This window comes from Camellia sinensis, chromosome 12 (assembly GCF_055761805.1).
Source record: "Camellia sinensis isolate YWXY chromosome 12, ASM5576180v1, whole genome shotgun sequence".
Lineage (NCBI taxonomy): Eukaryota > Viridiplantae > Streptophyta > Magnoliopsida > Ericales > Theaceae > Camellia > Camellia sinensis.
The window spans coordinates 106,009,080-106,022,827 of record NC_138972.1 but is presented as its reverse complement, the minus strand read 5'-3'; positions in this window follow the sequence as shown (position 1 = coordinate 106,022,827).

Genomic DNA, 13,748 nt, shown 5'->3' with positions numbered 1-13,748 from the left:
ATGTATGGTTCATGCAAAATTTTAATTTTCATGTTTACCACCAAAGTTTGTGAAACCGAATCTGCTATTTGTTGGGCAAAATTGGTACGCAAAAATAGCATGATGGAGTTCACAATAACTTGGGTGCTCACGGTAGGGGGGGGGGGGGGGGGGGGGGGGGTTCTTGGTTAGGTTTGCAGGTGAAAGAACCAAAGCGAAGATTGATGGGTTGTTTGAGTATTGTTTTGTGCATCCATGGTCATATTTGAGGCTGCTGTTTCAATGTGTGGATGTGTTTTAGTTTGTTTGTCATTTGCAAACTTGAGAATCTTTGTCCTGTTGATGTTGTTGGTTGCTGCGATTATCTACTGTTTGATTAATGCAGAAGTTGCCGTTTTGCGGAAGATGAGTTTGATTTCTCAAAATGTGGTTCCTAAAGACCAAACTGAGAAGGTATGGTACGAAACGGGCCCGACGGCCGTTGGATTCAACCTGAACGGCCCAAACTTGATGACCACCCTAACGACATGCACCGTCACCTCAGCCAATTGGGTCTCCCTTCCACCAATTTCTCTCTCTAGCAAGTGATGGCAGGCTTGCTTGTCTTGTAAACAAAATAAAATAAAATAATCAACTACGAGGAGGATCAGTTCATGATATGTGGGCTCACTTTCAGTTCACCTGATCAGATCTCGACCGTTCCTTTTTTAAGTGTTGTTCCAGTATATCACTTATGTATAAAATTAATTTGACGAATGTCATTAATCATATAATCATATTACATTTATTTTTTTAAAAATAAATTTTGTGTATGATTTTCAGAATAAATCATTCACTTTTTTAAAATAAAATTATATAACTATTAACAAGTTTTCTACTCGTGTTATATACGGATTCTATTTGTATTTTTTTATATCTAAGTATACGATTATTAATTAAATTCAATACGTTAAAAAATGTGAAAATTATTTTTTTAAAAAAATATTTTACATAAAATAAAATAATATTATGGATGAGACTTTAAAATAAAATATTTTACATAAAATCTCATCCATAAAATAAAATAATGTTACGATGCCTACCCGACATTCATAGATTTATTTATTTATTATGGATGAGACTTTAACCTTAGTAATATTTTTTTTTGGTCGATAGATTGATCACCCGCGTGATATTATAAAAAGTGATGGAATTAATAAAAGTGATGATGAAATCTATTGAACATTTAACAATTTTAAAAAAATTATTGAAAGGAGCTTGGAAATTTTTTTTAAAAAAATTTAATATCTCGATATTAAAATTTTATAAAATAAAAAATATATAATATTTTCATAGTAATTGGGGTCCTTCAATATTTTCACAGACAAAATTCGACACAAAAATTTATTTCCGACATAGAGAAATTTCGTTGATTTCATAAAGAAATTTTGAAATTTTTCTGATATGATCACTGAGAAATTTCATTAAGGGACATTAGCTAATAAAAAAACATATTGAACCTCTCCTACAATTCAAAGTTAGAGAGAGATGCTTCACTAATTTTTCTATAAAAAAAACCTTTTGTAGTTGAACCTATACAAACTTACAAACTAGCGACTTATATTTGTATCACTTGTTAGATGTATTAGTAGAATGATCTTTAGGTTTGTTTAATCCTAGTCTTGTAAAATTATTTTAAAATGATTATTTTTTTCCTACATTATAAATAATTAATATAGATATAAAAATATCAAATAGAATAATTCAAAAATATAAATAAAAAATAATGTGTTCATGAATGAAATAGAATAGTCAAAAAGAAATAAAAGGAAAGAGGAAGAGAATGAAGAAAAAAGAAAAGGTAAATTATGGGTTAGTTCTATATGTTGTTGGACTTAAATACTTATAAGTCTTGTATATATTTTTTTTTAATACACCAATAAAACTTAAAATATTTGTTTTTTTCCCAACACTTTTTGACAATATTGATAGGTAAAAAAAGAAGTAAAAATTATAAGTAAATAAATTTGGTCAATAAGACCAACCCGTAAGTCCTACAGAAAGAAACTTAAATCACTGATTAGTCGTTTGGGAATTAACTTTTCTAGTGAATTTTTTTGATTATTTACGAAAGGAAATATAAAAAAATACAGATAATCTATTAACTTTTTATAGTAGTTTTTTAAATTTTTAACTAAAAACATGCATTCCCAAATGAAGCCTTACCCATAAAATGGACCTTCAGCTCATGAATGTGTTGGACTGGATGGAAGCCTTTTTTTTCCAAAAATAAAAAAAAAAAAAAAACAAAAAAGCAAAAGACAAAAAAAAAAGAAGTGGTTTTAGAGGATGACTTGAAATTTTAATCTTTCTTTACTTCAAGAAATAACATGGGACATTTAAGGCCAATATATCCAAATCGTACTGGTTAATTTTAAGAGAAAATTATTAAAAAGTCCAAGGAAAAAAATTATTAGGCATTAGGTCTAGTGGATATTTTTGGTTAGTGAGAAGTCCATCTTTTGTGAAATAATTTGGTAAAAAGTTCTTTCGCTAATTTTGAAGGACATTTTATTTCCAATTTTACCCCTTAATTTACCCGTTGATTTTGAGAGGGTAATTTGTGAACAAATTGGGCCGAGCTAGAACGAGTTTTCTTTGAACGATGGGCCGTGCAATAGGCCAAGAAGATGTTTTGTATTTTAGCTCTGGGTCGAGGTAGTTACCCGGACGGTTGGATGGGTTGCTGGAATTGGAGCTTGTTTAGGGACAAAGCCTTGTCTGATGGAGGTGATTAGCATGGTGATGGGCTAAGCTGGGTATAGCACAGCGAGATGCCAGGCTAAACAAGGTTACCGCAGCTTGATTGTGTTGGGCACGGAGCCGGGGTAACTTGGTCGACTGCAGTATCAACCAAGTTAAAGGGTTCACCCATCTCACTTGATGGGCAGTGAGTGAGGTGTTGCCCGGATAAGTGTTATCCATGGGGAATGTGGTTCCTAGGAGGACTTTGTAGAGTAAGAGTCCTATTAGGATTGTGCCACGCGGAATCTATAAAAGCTTATGGCAAGACTTATGTACAGGTATCATAATTCTTACTTTGGAATACACGGAGCTTTTGTGTCTATTGTCCATTTGCTGACTTAGGCATTGGAGAGGTTTCCAGCACACACCCGCCGGTTAGCTCACGTTTGTGTTTTCAAGTGGCAAAGCAATGACGTTTGGAGGAGTGCATACTTGATAAACAGGATTATACGAGGAGATTATTTATGTGCTTGTACAATTGGCGTTGTCTGTAGGAATACACACAAAGAACAAACCTTTTGATCGAGTGTAGCACTTGCACTTTTTTAAAAACTTTTGGGAAGTATATTTGAAGTATTTTTGGGAAATTTTAGAGTTGTGGTATCTTGGTTTTGGATGAGTGAAAATTGATTTAAACTTGTTAGGATTGTCCGTTCACGTTTGTTTACGTTGAAAAGTTGTTTGGAAACTTGAAAATCTTGTTCTGGGGTTGACACCGGTTTTGGAGGTGTCGACACCATCTTTTGTTGTTGGTCACAAGGGTAGACACCAATCTGGGAAGGGTCTACCCTTTGTTTCTGAAGTTTGCTTGCTAGAAATTGGGGTAGACACCAATCTGGGAAGTGTCTACCCTTTGTTTCTGAAGTTTGCTTGCTGGAAATTGGGGTAGACACCAGTCTGGAAAGGGTCTACCCTCTTGCATGCTGTCAAACATTAGTTTCTTCATAGGGTCGACCCCTGTGTTGAAAGGGTCGACCCTTGCAGATTTTTTCCAGATTTCTGTACGGTTTTTGGTTCTACTTTTTGGGGGCTTTGACTTGATCTTTTGGGGTTGACTTTGGGACGTTATTTTACTTTGATCTAGTACTATAAATAGGCTTCCACTCAACCCATTTCTTTATTTCTTTTCCCTTTTCTCCCTCTAAAACCGTGAGACCCTCTCTCTCTCTTTCTCAAAAAGCACTTTTCACTCAAAATCTTTAGATCTACTCTCTTGGAAGCATTTTCTTGCCTTGCTCCTTTGAGAAAGATTGTAGATCTCGTCAAGAGTTTCGTTTTGATCCAAGTAGAAGTTGGTTTCGACAACTTTGGAGTTTCAACATTTTGCTCATCTTCTCTTCCCAGCTTGAGGTAGGGACATTCTTGAGTTATATATACAAGTTTTGCTACCTTTATGTTGGTTTTAAGAATTTTCATATAGTTCCTTGTTGATTTCAATCTTGTGTTTTGAAAATGTAGAGATGTTTTAAACGTGGGTTGTATCCCAACTCTTTTATAAATCCTAGAAGATCTTCCTTTGAGTTATATATATATATATATATATATGAAGTTTTTAGTTTATCTTGTAACTCTCCTTGAGAAATTTCGAAAATGGGTTTGGTGGCTCAAAGGATTGATGGTTTTTGTAAAACAAACTCTACCTTGTGTACATTTAGAGATTTTCTTGAAATTTTAGACAACTTGAGCCGAGATTAAAGTATGTGGTGAGATTTTATAAAAGAGATGAACAATGTTAGGTTTTTGTAAAAATCTAGAAATTGGGGTTTTTTTTGAAAACATGAGGAAAACTATGAAATTCTCTTTTTCTTGCGTTAAACAAGTAAATGAGTGTGGATTTCACAATGTGATATAAAGAAATGATAATTTTCATGATATAAGAGAATGGAGGACTTATTTTCAAACTATTGTTGAATGTATAGAAATATTTAAGTGAAAGATGATAATTGTTGTGCATTACGGATTGTGAAAATTAATGTTTGAAAAACATTACATGTTGTATTGGTGAGACTATATTGCTAAGAATTGTGAAAGGTGAAATTGTGGCTAAGTGTAGATAACATGTGGTTATCTTGGGAAAGAGTAATGAAAAGAGGTAATGGAAAAATGTGATTATTGATGTTATTGTGGAGACTTGGAAAATGAGAAGTATTTATGAAGTTATTAAATAATACATGAGTATACATGATTGAGGAATAAAAAATTGGTATGTACCATGGATTGCGGGAATTGCTATGAGTTGAAGGTATATATATTATTTTGTGAAATAACATTGAAGAAAGAAAATGAGAAATGTATTTATTCAATATTGTAGTCATGTACTTGAATGGAGAAACGTTTTGAGTTGTGGAAAATCATTGCATTGCATATGCATTCAATTATTATTTTTGCATTGTAAATTTTGATTGAAGATATCTATTTCATGAAAGAAAATAAAGTTGTGATATGAATTATGAAAATGTGAAAAGGGGTAAATACGGTGGTAAGTTCGGTTAGGGGGTGTAGATGAATTTTGTTAAGTTAGCCTGAGTGTCCTTGGTGAAAGACCAAAAAGCCACGCGGATAGGTGTCGAGCCTTCCAGTTAATCCCGGTAAAAATGACAGTTTGGTAGTACTCGCAGAGTCTACTTGCAGACATCAGCCTAGGGATTACCAGTGTTGTATTTACCGCCCCTGTTGATTAAGATTGGAAGTTTGAAATGTGTTGAGATTGCAAGATTTTATTTGAAAAATTGAAATCTTCAAAGAGCATGAAATGATATTTCCTTAAAAGAGCATGGCATGGTATTGACATTTGCATTTTTATTAAGAATTGCATAATTGTGTATACTTTGTTAGAATTCTCTACTGGGATTTATGCTCACCCCTATGGGACTTTGGTGCAGGTAAAGACGTGGTGATCCCGCCAAGTTGAGAGCGCAGATAAATATAAAGAGTATAAAGCTCTTATTTTTTTGTGATATTTTTTTTTTGTAAAGCCAAGGGCTAATGTGTATGGGTCCGAGAGACCATTTTGTGTAACCGGGCTATTACCTTGGAAGATGTAAGCTCTTAAGGGCATTTTATTTGTCTTGAGACTAGATGCTTCACATGTTATAGAATTATGTATTCGTATGTTATGAATGTGAATCGTAAGTGAAACTTTTGTATTTAATCCATTTATTATATATGTGATGTTGGAGGGATTATTGTCATTGATTAATGAAGGATCATTCGTATGGGTAGTTCACGTTGAAATATTTCGGGGCGTTACATCGAGTTTCTCTTTAGTTGAAATCTATGGTGCACAATGAAGATTTACCACATTCCGCTGTTCATGGGTAAAACCCGGAAGGGGGGGGGAGGCGCGAAGGTTTACCTTTCATCCCGCCTATAGCGGAATTAGATCCCCAACGACGGAATCCTCGGAAGGACACACGAGAAAGAAGGGGCTCCAGTCATCGTCGCTCTCAAAGCCCTAACAGACAGAGGCGGAGGTTGGATCCTCAGGTTCTGGAAGATCGCATAAGGGAGCAAGACAAATTAATATGGAGGATGGCGGCAGACATGGAGACAATAAAGCGCCAGATAAAAGGCAAATGAGTGGTAACGGAAGAGGGACGCAAAGGCAACACATGCTCTTACTACTCAGAAGATCGTGACAGGCAAGTCACACCGTCATAAGCTGAAAGTAGAAGCCTCAGGACAAGCGATACACAATCAAGGACTTCTAGGACTCGTCACTCCAGGTCTGAGAGAACGAGGACTGAAAGTTCTTATACGGAAGGAAGCAGTTATCGGCCCTCGCATTTGCACCAAATGACATCTAGGCACACGGAGTTACCTAGGTCGACGGACAGTGCTAGAGAAAAGGGCTCGAAGGAGAGAAGACACTCAGGCGCGCGACCCTCACTGAGTCTCCGTACTACTACAGTTGGCTCCTAGAACACATGGGAGTGTCGAAGTTGGAATGCTAGAGTCGCGTCCTACCTACGAACCAGCAGATAAAGCGTTAGCAAGATTGCAGAGCTCGCCGTTCATTCCGGCAATAGAGAACACACCATTACCCTCAAGCTTCCACCAGCCCAAATTCATTACTTATGAGGGAAAGTCGAACCCCTACATGCACTTAAGCCACTTTCACCAGGTTATGGCCGTGTATCAGCGAAACGAGGCTGTAGTGTGTATCCTGTTTCCTTCCAGCCTTGGTGACCTGGGTTTAACATGGTTTGAAAGGTTTCTAGAAGGTAGCATAACTTCATGGGCACAACTAGCGGAGGCATTTGTGACCAGATTTAGAACGAACACCAAGACGCCTGTGGAGATTGACCAGCTTCTCTCCATAGACATGGGCGAGAAAGAGACATTAAGGTCTTACAATAACCAGTATTGGGAGACTTTTAATTAGATTGGAGATTGCCCCACAAACCTAGCTATCACACAACAAAAACGAGGTTTGCAGACTGGCAATAAATTGAGGGATTCAATGACGATGACTCTGCCCCTCACAATGAAGACCCTAATGGAAAGAGTGCATCAGCACATCCGGCTAGAAGAAGATGTTACGCACACCAAAGCAAAAGCTAGCACAATAGCGATGTTAGACAGAAAACCTTCGGCAAAACTAAACACAGTCAGAGGGAAGAGCAACCGAGCAAAAATGGGCGAGACAGACGAGCCAACAGAAAGGACCTCCAAGTAAAGAAACTGAGAGTCCGCCCTGCCATCACCACGGTATTCAATAAACCTATCTACTGGATTCTTAGCGAGATGCGTGATGAACCCTTCGTTTGGCGGCCAGCCAAGTTGGGAGAAGCACAAATGGGCTACGATGATAGGTATTGTTGCACATTCCATGATGAAAAGGGGCATCGAACTGAAAATTGTACGCCATTGAGGCAATATCTGGAGAAGTTAGTAGCCACAGTCACTTGGACCAATATATTGAGAGCGGAACACAGCCGGCCCCTTAGGACTGCAACAGGCCAGATGGGATGTCGATCGACGGTCCGCCACAAGGCATAATCAACATAATACATGGGATCATCGAACCTGAACGGGTATGTGAACTCAGAGGGATGATCAAAAAGGCCGGACACTTAAAAGAGGTACTAAGTGCACAACCTACTGTCAAAAGGGAAAAAACGGAGGTAACGAACGTCATCTCCTTTTCTGACAAAGACTTAGCAAGGTTACAAAGCCCTCACAACGACTCACTGGTGGTTACTCTGCACATCAAGAACTTTGACATCAAGCGGATCCTAATTGACCAAGGGAGCTCCTATGAGATAATGTACTACAAGACCTTCAAGCAACTAAAATTGGAGGACAAAGACTTGGCACTCGCAACATCTCCCTTAGTTGGCTTCAACTTAATGCCAGAATAGCCGGTGGGCAAGATAATTCTGCCCGTCAAGGCAGGAAAGATGACAAAAGAGGTGGAATTTTGGGTATTGAAAGTTCATTTCACTTACAACATAATCTTGGGAAGAGTATGGTTGCATGCCATGCGAGCAATGGTATCGACCTACCATCAGGTGCCGGGCTACAAAAGGGTTTGTACAAATGGTAGAAGAGCTAGAAAGCAAAGAGCTATTCGCAGACGTCGACAAAGCAGCCGAACAGAAGGCATTAGAAGACTTAGTAGAGGTACGAATAGATGAAAAAAACCAGGAGAAGTTATTTTTTCTCGGCTCGTCGCTATCCAGCATTAAGAGAGTAAAGATCATGGAATTTTTGTCCTTTAACATCGAAGTGTTCGTCTGGATGCCGTATGACATGCCTGGTATTGACCCCAATTTCATTTGCCATCAACTCAATGTCCATCCAACCGCCAGACCAATTATACAGCGAACTCATTGATCCACACTCCACTATACAGAGATAATAGCGGAAGAAGTAGGAAGCTTGCTGGAGGCAGGGGCAATCAGAGAAGTACACTATCCTAGGTGGATTTCCAACACTATAGTAGTGCCAAAAAAGAACGGCAAATGGTGCGTTTGCATGGACTATAAAACAGTTAACAAAGCATGCCCGAAAGACAGCTTTCCCCTAACACGAATAGACCAACTGGCAGACCTAACAACAGGGCATAACCGACTTCACTTTCTTGATGCGTATCGCGGTTACCATCAGATTGCTATGTATGAACCATATCAAGAGGTCACGTCGTTTACAACACCCAGAGGACTATATTGCTACAGGGTCATGCCCTTTGGCCTAAAAAATGCAGGGGCAACATTCCAACGGATGATCACCAAAATGTTTGAACCATTATTAGGCAGAAAAATGGAGGCTTACATAGATGATATGGTAGTCAAAAGCAAAGATAAGGGAGACCATCTTAGGGATCTAGATGAGATGTTTCAAATTTTGAAGTCCTACAAGTTGCGACTAAATGCATCTAAGTGCGTATTTGGCGTGGGGTTAGGAAAATTTCTGGGCTTTCTAGTGACCAACGGGGGTATAGAAGCTGATCCCTCTCAGATCAAAGTCATCCAAGATCTTGAGAGGCCCAACACAATTAAGGAGGTGCAGCATCTCACTGACCTAGCAGCCGCGCTAAACCGATTCATAAGTCGATCGTCAGACAGGTGTCGACCATTCTTCCAGGCACTGAAGGCCAAGTTTGAGTGGGATGATGAGTGCGACTGCGCCCTGGAAAGCTTGAAAGACTACATGACCTCTCCTCCATTGTTAGTGAACCTAGTACCAAAAGAATAGCTCTTTTTGTACTTAGCAGTTTCCCAGCATGCAGTTAGCGCAATATTGGTAAGAGCTAAGAGAATTCAGCACCTGCCTATCTTTTATGTGAGCAAGACATTGCTGGGTGCTGAAACAAGGTACCTACTGTTGGAAAAACTTGCCTTAGCTTTAATGATGGTTTCAAGAAAATTGTCGCACTACTTCCATGCCCACACTGTGATTGGCTTACCAGTCTTCCCCTTAAAAGCCTTGTTTGAGATGGCTGATTTTTCTGGACGAATTTTGAAGTGGGCAGTGGAGTTGGGGCAGTTTGACATTAAGTTTCAACCAAGAACCGCAATAAAGGCCCAAGCTTTGGTAGATTTCGTGGCCGAGTTCGCACCAGGAAATCATCATGTTTACCCAATCGATTTGATTGAAGCAACCGAAAGAAGAGGGGAAAGTGCTGCAAGAATAGTGCAGCCTCCAAAGCAAGACACTCAACTACACAACAAGCCATTCATCCCTGAAGCAAGGGAAGAAGGAACAGACCGCAGCACTGCCAACAAGGACTCATCCAAAAGTAAAGTCTTGAGACAGTTAGACAGTGAGGATCAAAGCCCAACGGTAGACATTAACCTGGAAGAAGGCATTAGCAACGCCCCTGATTCCAAGACATCATCAGATCCCTCCACTTGTTGGAGGCTTTTCGTCGGAGAGATGTGAAAGCTCTTCGTCGGCAGAGCATCCAACAGAAATGATGCAGGGCTAGGCATAGTCTTCATCTCACCGGATGGCCTGACAATTGAACAGGCAGTCAACCTTGGCTTCTTAGCATCCAACAACGAGGCATAGTATGAAGCGTTATTACCAAATTTGAAATCAGCACTTCGCATGAAGGGCATCGAGCTGATGGTGTACAGTGACTCCCAACTGATAGTCAATCAGATTTCAGGCAACTACGAAGCAAAGGATGATAGAATGGCTAAGTACCAAGAGTTGGTCAGAAAAGAGATCATGAAGTTTGAAGTAGTTCGAATAGAACAAATCGGTCAGAGGAAAATAGTAAAGCAAATGAGCTAGGCAATTTTGCGTTAATGGCAGATACATCTATCCCATACCTATTGTTGATTGACTTCTTACCCAGACCAAGTATTGAAGAGCTCGAAGCAGCCGAAGCATATTGGGCCGAACTAAGCCCTTCCTGGATAGATCCCATCATAGTGTTTTTAAAAGTTAGTGTCTTACCTGAAGAAAAGAAAGAAACAAACAAAATTAGAGCAAAGTCACAGCAATTTTGGCTCTCTCCATCACTAGCATTGTACAAAAAATCCTTCACAAGACCGTACTTGAAGTCTGTCCATCCCAGTAAGGTCGAGGCATTTTTGTTCGAAATACACGAAGACGTTTGCGGAAGCCACCAAAGAGGAAAATCGCTGGCCTACCGAGCAATTTCACAAGGGAATTGGTGGCCGCATATGCAAGCAGATTCAGAGAAATATGTCAAGAAGTGTGAGAAATGTTAGAAGTTCTCACATCAAATACATCAACCAGCCAGAGAGCTCCTACCTTTGACCAGCTCATGGCCCTTTACAATGTGGGGCCTGGATATAGTGTGACTATTCCCAACTGCATTAAGCAGCAGAAAGTTCTTTCTCGCAGCGACGGACTACTTCACAAAGTGGGTGGAAGCAGAAGCGCTCGCATCCATAAAAGGAAAAGACGTCAAAAAGTTTGTCTGGCAGAACATCATAACCCGATTTGGCATCCCTAAGGCCTTGATATCTGATAACGGCACCCAGTTTGATGGCAAGAATTTTAGAGGTTTTTGCAAAGAATACAAAATAGAATTCTACAACTCTACGCCGGCATATCCCCATGCCAATGGCCAGGCTAAGGCTTCCAAAAAAGTAGTCCTAGATGGCCTGAAAAAGAGGTTGGAAAAAGCAAAAAGCAAAAGGCAAAAAACAAATGGGCTAAGGAACTTCTCCACGTTTTGTGGGTTTACCGGACTACACCTCGGTGGTCAACTAGCGAAACACCTTTTTCTTTGGCCTACGGCATGGAGGTAATAATCCCACTAGAAGTTGGCCTCCTCACTATCATAAGCAAAAATTTTGATCCAGACTTGAATGGAGAGGCCATATCCCTGGAACTCGACCTGGTAGAAGAAAGAAGAGAACAGGCATTGGTGCATATTGCCTCATATCAACAAGAATTGTCCAGGAAATACAACAAAGCAGTACACCCAAGGTAATTCAAGATTAGAGATTGGGTACTGCGCAAGGTAATGAGAAATACTTTGGTGCCGGGAGATGGCAAATTAGGCCCTAATTGGAAAGGACTATACAGAGTGGTCGGTATGGCTGGTAAAGGGGCATATCACCTAGAAGATGCGGATGACAGAGCTATTCCAAGGCCATGAAACACGGCCAATCTCAAAATATTCTATTTTTAGCTCTTTCTTAAAACACTTGTAGTTTTTCTTTTTCAATAAAACAAGTAGGCATTTTTTCGATAGAAATTCTTTCCTCTGTTTGTATAAAATTGTTCGGACACATAGCCCGACTGGGGGACACCTCAAAAAGGTTGGCAGGTTTGACCAACACTTTGCACTCTTTAGCCGAGATAAGGATCTAGGCTCAAGAAAGTTGGCAGGTTTGACCAATAAATTTTCTTCCTTAGTTCAGATAAGGATTTAGGCTCAGGAAAGTTGGCAGGTTTGACCAACACTTAGTTCGTTCTTCAGCCGAGATAAGGATCTAGGCTCAAGAAGGTTGGCGGGTTTGACCAACAAATTTTTTTTCCTTAGCTGGGATAGGGATCTAGGCTCAGGAAAGTTGGCAGGTTTGACCAACATTTAGTTCTTCAGCAAAGATAAAGATCTAGGCTCAAGAAGGTTGGCAAGTTTGACCAACAAATTTTTATTCCTTAGCCGAGATAAGGATCTAAGCTCAAAAAGTTGGCAGATTTGACCAACACTTAGTTCGTTCTTCAACCGAGATAAGAATCTAGCCTCAAGAAGGTTGGCAGGTTCGACCAATAAATTTTTCTTCCTTAATCGAAATAAGGATCTAGGCTTAGGAAAATTTGTAGGTTTGACCAACACTTAGTTCGTTCTTCAGTCGAGATAAGGATCTAGACTCAAGTAAGTTGGCAGGCTCAATCAAACTGTTTTCTTGTAGCCAAAATAAGGATCAAGGCACACATCTCGGTTAAAAAGGTTTTTGCAGTTTCCCAAGTGGTTTTCAGCCGAGATAACTATCCCGGCCGAAAAAGGAGGGCAACATAAGGAATGACTGAGCTAACTAAGTCGGCTGGGCAGGCAGTAAAACTGATACACTACAAAGCGAAAAAAGTGATGTAACCGAACAAGAAGACGTTAAAAAAGAAAAGTTTCTTTCATTCATCAGAAATTAAGTACAAAAAGTAGGGCGTGTAGCCCTGCTACATTTCATCAAAACAAAAGAAAAAAATGCGACAAAAACAGAGAATGTGTCAAGTAAACAAATCATCAAGGTCAACGTCCAGGTCAACTCAGACCTCGCCACTGGGTAGGTCGGTCTGAGCAATTGTCTCTTGGGGTAGTTTGGTGAAGACTCCATATCAATCGTGCTAGGCAGAGAAGGCTGATGACTGAGATTGGTGCCAATAGGTGGAGCATTTACTGGATCAAGGGTTTCATCTTCCTCCTCTCCCTCTTGCAGAAGCTTTTGTAGGATTGCGTTTGCGTAGTCCACCATGTAGCTCGGTATGTAATGTGGAGGGAAGATTCAAAAAAATGTCTGCATCCGGTGCGTGACCGAGCTTCTCTACCGCGGCTTTCCAACCACTCTTAAAGAAAATATCTTTTGTGGCCTCGCATTGTTTGACGTAGACCTTCTCACCCTCTTTAAAATCGCGCTCTGCAGCATCTTCTATTTGCTTTCGAAGTGCCTTTATCTCAGCATCTTTCTTCTTCTCTAATTTAGCAAGCTCTCGAAGATAGCGGTCCTTTCCCTCGGCTAGAGCTTTTTGCTTGTCCTCCTCAGCAATACTAATAAGCTCAGCCAAGCGATCGCAGTCGGCGCTCAGTTTGGCAAATTTTGTTTGGAGCTCTTTCAGCTCGACTTTCTTGGCTTTGCCATCTGCAATGGCCGCCTTGGTCATTTTTCACAATTCCAGCACACACTGATGGGCAATTTGGTTCTTTTGCATGGCCTGCACATCATACCCAAAAAATTTTACAAACCAAGCAACAAGAAAGAAAGAAGACTAGCCTAGAATTCAAGGTTACCAGAATTAGCGATTTGTTGGCGGACCGAATGGCCTTCAGCTCGGTTAGA